This window comes from Mytilus edulis, chromosome 4 (assembly GCF_963676685.1).
Source record: "Mytilus edulis chromosome 4, xbMytEdul2.2, whole genome shotgun sequence".
NCBI classification, from domain to species: Eukaryota; Metazoa; Mollusca; class Bivalvia; order Mytilida; family Mytilidae; genus Mytilus; species Mytilus edulis.
Genome location: NC_092347.1, coordinates 83,981,657 through 83,987,943, shown reverse-complemented (window position 1 = coordinate 83,987,943; position 6,287 = coordinate 83,981,657).

The following is a 6,287-nucleotide window of genomic DNA, read 5'->3' as shown; positions in this document are numbered from 1 at the left end:
CAAATTTATTGGAATCTGCAAGTATCGTGTCCATGGAGATTATATAGCCCACTCACTTTTCATGGTTCATTGACTTTGAAACTTTTACATAGTTTACAAGTTAATGTTTGTGTTTTGGTTTGTTTTAAGGGAACGACTTATAATAAGTCAATGGTATTTGGTATGCAGTTGTATTAGCATTGGCACATTTACAAGGAGATTGTTGTATAAGGAGGTATAAATCCCAATTTTTCCTGTTTAATTGAAGTCGTATGTCTTATACCAAAATCCAAGGTAAAGGCAAATAGATGAGTCCGTAAAAACTCGCAGTCTCGCTCAACTAAAGCAACCAGGGGAAACACTGGAAAACAACTATCATCTTCCTGACTTGTTGTATGCATTTTTTGAAGAAAACGTTCGTTATCACTTGGTCGATAGTTTTGTTTTGTTTTGTATCTGATGAAGACGTATACATACAATAATGTGTGCTTTTATATTGATATTTTTTTCAGCGATGAACACGTTTTGTATTACTTATTTGGTTTTATTTCACAAGCCAAAGATATTAAGAAATCTTATCTCATCAACCTGAATATTCATCTCTTTGAGTTGAATATAAAAATAAATTCTCTTTCGCTCTTACTTACAAATAGTTTTAAGCGTTGTTAGGTGAAATACAGAGCTTTACCATCCTATAAAGTTTGCATCATTGTTATCCATTTACGGAAGCAAGTAAACTGCGATATTCTGCAATCAGACCTATCATATCCGTGATTTTTTTCTCTTAATCGATTTGTGACTTATGAACAGCGGTATACTAATGTTGGCCTTCTTAAGACAAACAGACATTAGTATAGATTTGTGTAGACGAATGTATATTTATAAAATCAGAGATTCCCTTTTGGGGAACAATCGGAACGATGCTTCAATAATTTTATGAGTGTTTTCTGTTCGTTGGAAACATTCTACTGATAAATTGTACAGCATACATAAAATATAAGTAATAAATTCATCTGCAATAGAATGTTACTTGAATAATTCATTCAGTGGTTTAAATAATTCTTCATATAATGATTAAATTCATGTGAATTGCAGATTAATCGATCTTATATATTATATAGATTCATTCTACAATCAATAGTTTCGGTTTCAAAATCGGATACCGTTACGATTCGGTTAAGGCCTTTAATGAAAATATACAATGAGACAGTACGAATTTTGTGTACACATACCTAAGATAACCAACAACTGTCGTTGGTATCGGTTTTTATATTCTATTTAAAGAATGAGAATTTCCCATGAAACTTTCCAGAAATTCAAAGCATTACTTAGATTATAAGCCAAATCAAAGTCTGTATTTAAAATTACGTTAATTCACTCAAGTATCGCTTTTCAAATTCAAGTCACTAATAACACCCATTCAAATGAATTTTTTAATTTGTTTTTTTTTTTCGACAATTTGGTCTATCTGTAGAAACATTAATAACCGGAATTCATAAATAAACTCATCATAGATACCAGGACTAAATTTTGTATATACGCCAGACGCGCGTTTTGTCTACAAAAGACTCAGTAGTGACGCTCGAATCCAAAAAAGTTAAAAAGGCCAAATAAAGTACGAAGTTGAAGAGCATTAAGGACCAAAATTCCTAAAAGTTTTGCCAAATCCAGCTACGGTAATCTATGCCTGAGGTAGAAAAGCCTTAGTATTTCAAAAATTCTAAATTTTGTAAACAGTTAATTTATAAATATAACCATATCAATGATAATTCATGTCAGCACAAAAGCTGTTGACTACTGGGCTGGTGAAACCCTCGGGGAAATAAATCTCCACCAGCAGTGGCATCGACCCAGTGGTTGTAAATAAACTCATCATAGATACCAGGACTAAATTTTGTATATACGCCAGACGCGCGTTTCGTCTACAAAAGACTCATCAGTGACGCTCGAATCCAAAAAAGTTAAAAAGGCCAAATAAAGTACGAAGTTGAAGAGCATTGAGGACCAAAATTCCTAAAAGTTTTGCCAAATCCAGCTGAGGTAATCTATGCCTGTACTGGTGCTGTCAAATTAGTTCCGTTAATATCATACTACAACTAGGTCAATACTTGTTTTTCTGACATTAAGTTTAAAAATAATCAGACATCAACGACATGAATTGTCGTAATGGGCATAAAGGGTGGAGTAATTTTGTGCCTTTATGTTAATTAAGACTTAATACCCTGATCCATGTCAGCCTGACAAAGGTTATCAAAAACAGTATTAATGGCCTTTTTAGGGTATTAGTCCAGTCAAACTAAGATTTAATCCCAAACTAACAGAAAATGTTTTAGTTCTCATCTATAGCATTATGCCCTTTATATACACAGAAAAAAGTCCCATAAAATCTAACTTGAGGAAAACTCAAAATCCACATTTTCATTGGAAGGGGAGATAACTCCGGAAAAATGAGCCTTTTTTTTGTCAGATTTTGGTTGATTTTCTCGAAATTTATTTAAAGTATGAAACTCTGATGGGGTTATTAGTTTGTATTTGACTAAATTATATAATCTTCTGCTCATGAAATGTACAAAACCGAAGTGTTATGGGTAGTTTTATTTATCATTAAAGAAATTGCAAATTTGAAGTTTGTGACCATTTTGAAAAAACAATGTGAAAATTTGGTATTGTTTATATCTGTATATTATTTTTTTTCAGCATCTTATTTATCTAAACGAACTTTAAACCACAAAAAGAAGAATACATGCTTAATTATTTTTATTAAATTTGAGATTCTTTACCTTGACATGTTGAAAAATTCAATAAATGGTCAACTAATGAATTACGAAATCTAGATTATAGCTTGATAAAAGATATAAAAACACCTTTAGAGTTGTTTGTTATACTCTAAAGACCGCTTAAAATCAAGAATCAATACATTCTGGTGAATAAAAGCAGTAAAGTTATAATTTTGTATCCATCTGTTTCGATATTTCTGCCTTTTTTGCAAGAGTAATCTCCCTTATCAATGCAAATCTCCATAGGAATTTTAAATGGTGATTTTTTTAGTCTTCCTCAAGTAAGATTTTATGGGACTTTTTTCTGTGTATATTCGGAGTATAATGCTCAAGATTAAAACTTAACATCTTCTGTTGCAATTACTTTCAGGTTAGGGTCAAATTTATGCTAGATTGACTGGACTAAATTTCAAGTGTTAACCTATTCAAAAAAATTATTTTAAAAGAAGAGGATAGAAAATAGTATGGACACCATTAATAACAGAAAAAACACCAAAGTGTTGGCAGAACACTTAGAATAGTCACAAAGTATAATTGATAGTTCATTGACTATGCTAAATGTTTAAAGGGGCTAGTAAACAAACTCATCATAGATACCAGGATTGAAATTTTGGATATGCGCTATACGCGCATTTTGTCTACAAAAGGTTCACCAGTGACGCCTGAATGAAATATAGAAAACAACACGTTTAATAATTTCTTGCGTCCGAAGTGCTTTTCTGGATTACCTTCATCAGGAACGCTCAACGCCAAACATTTGAAATCCGAAGATGTATAAGTACCGAAACCGTTGAAGAGCTATATGTCAAAAATACCAAAAATAAATAGCCAAATTCATCTAAATTACGAAACTGAAGAGCATTGTTAAATGTTTACATGTTTCATGGTATCGTTTAACTGGAGTTAAAAAGAAGCAATAAAAATACCTCTTGCAAATTGTTTTTGACTCATGACTGACATTGTGCTCAACGATAATTTTCAATAGTATGACTCCATTGTGAAGCAGTCGCTTTGGCACTCTTCTTGTCTACACTTTATTAACATAGAAAATAAAATAGAACCCTTTTTCTGTTTGCAGAATTTAGTGTAAATGATCTTGATATAACACTCTGGGCTGAAAACAAATAACAAACGTTTTATAAAATATCCTGTCATAGGAAAGAGAACATGAACCTATAGCTATATAGCTTTATTTCCAAGAGAGACAAAAGATAACTAAGGGCTATTTTAACTCATAATTCAAAAATCAACTAACAACTAAAAAGTTAAAAAAAAAAAAAACAACTGACAAACAGCAGTTAACAAAACACAAAATAGAAAACTGATCAACACGAATCTAAAGAAAACCATAAGTGATATCAGATGCTCTGCAAGTGGCACCGTCATATTCTTCATGTAAGTATACACCACTCGGTGACAAATCTAAATCGGTAGATCTAATTCAGAGACGGTATTGTAGTCATGACAGTTGAAACATATCTTTCGTCATCAGTGAAATTGATATTCCTTCACGGTCAACCATTTCGTGATAGCATCCGTAAAATGTACAAAACGATTATTTCTACTGCACCCCTCGATCTCTTGGTAAAATATAGTTTTAACTATGAGATAAATACTCCGTATGCAGGATGAAATGTTGCTACACAGAAATGGAAAAGTTAGGGTTTTTAGATTTCCCGCTTGCTATCTTTTCCCTATTTCAAGAAGAATATGTACGGATTGAACAAATTTTTGGGGCATTTTTTTAAATATTGCAATAACAGTGACGAGTGCAGAATTGGATAGATCGGAATAAATATAATCGAAATGAAGTTTTCAACGTTCATCGGCCCAAAGAATGAATATGACAGAGTTCTATATAAGAATTAAGCATTACCTATGAAACTTCAAAGTATATTGAGTATATATGGTATACTATTAATATGTATGGTAGATTATTTGGAAACAGATGTTTTGTTACAAATACCTTTATTAATTACATATGTAGCTCTCATTTGTAACATACACAGTCGAGATAAATATATTTTGTCAATGTATGATTACTTTAACCATTTAAAGATATATCTTTTTACGTCGAAATATCCTCAGTTTTTGGTGTGGCCATTGTTAAAATGATATATTTTTAATAAGTCAATGACTCAGGTCTGCACCTACAAAATGATTTCGATGACAGATGAGCAAATCCATACGATACAAAACAGCCTCACTAAAGTCCACATAAACTGCACAGGATTGATATTTGTTCAATATCTCTTTTCATCAATATTCCCATTACCAACTTCCATACCATTCTATATTAAAATGTCCCTTTTCTGCCTGTTGAAAATTACGGTTAATGTTAGTAGATAGAGTGATGAAACGAAGGAATTAAGGAATACCTTTCTCAAAACTAGCGCTGTTTAGGTTTGACTCTTCCATTTTCTTTTTGTTTGTGTATTAGCTATTCACTGTTAGTATAGGATAAACTCTTTACAGTCTTAAATACCAAACTATTAAGTGGTCTCAATCTCTGTTGAGAGTGGTTTATCATTTTTTATCCAGATTTAAAAATCAATATGCCAGAAATTTAAACTTTAAATTCATTAATCCTCGATGCTCTTATTATGAATTGATATACTGAAGTTTTATTAAAGATTCAAATTCGAGGTCAGATTATATAATTGTATAGCCCTTTCAAGTGCATATATATGAATATATAGAATGCGACGTGACTCAGTTGACAACAGATGTTGTTTACATGTTAGAAGTGATATTGTATTATGACATTTGTTTTAGCATAACTTCGATTTCAAATTCATTGATTGTCTTTTTCTACTAATGTGCATTTATTTGAATAGAATTTGTTGTATATTATTTCATGTAAACAGAAAGCAGTTTCTAACTAGCAACAATAATTAGAGACATATGATCACTATATTTTGGAGAGAAAAAAAGAGATTTATATTCAGTTTCTGGTACATTCAAAGTAATTGTACGATAGGCTTAATCATACAAATGTAAGTAACTCAGTTATATTTGAAATACTATTCTCAAATTAAGGTATTTATGTGGTTTATAGAAGTATTTTTATCACTTTTCATCATATTCATGTGCAGGTATGTGTAGTAGTAAATTTATTTTGTCAATCAATTACAGAAAAAAGTGTCTAATATCAGTGTACACCTTAAATTGCTTTCCCAGTACAATAGTCTATCTACAGCAAAGTTGGACAATTCAACTTGTTCAGAGACTATTATGGAATTTTTAAAAATATTTATTTGTTTTTATTGTGATTAAGATTATAACCAAATGTTGACTGCTGTACCCCCTTTTTTAAAGATTTATTCCTATTATGTCTGTTTGTTTTGTTCACGCATCGTTGTCAATATAATGATATTTGATGCGACTTTCTTACAAGTGAGAGGTTTAGCTAGCTATAAACCAGGTTCAATTCACGTTCTACGTAAAAAATGTCTGCATCAAGTCAGGAATATGACAGTTGTTATTCATTCGTCGGATGTATTTGAGCTTTTGATTTTGCCTTTTGATTAA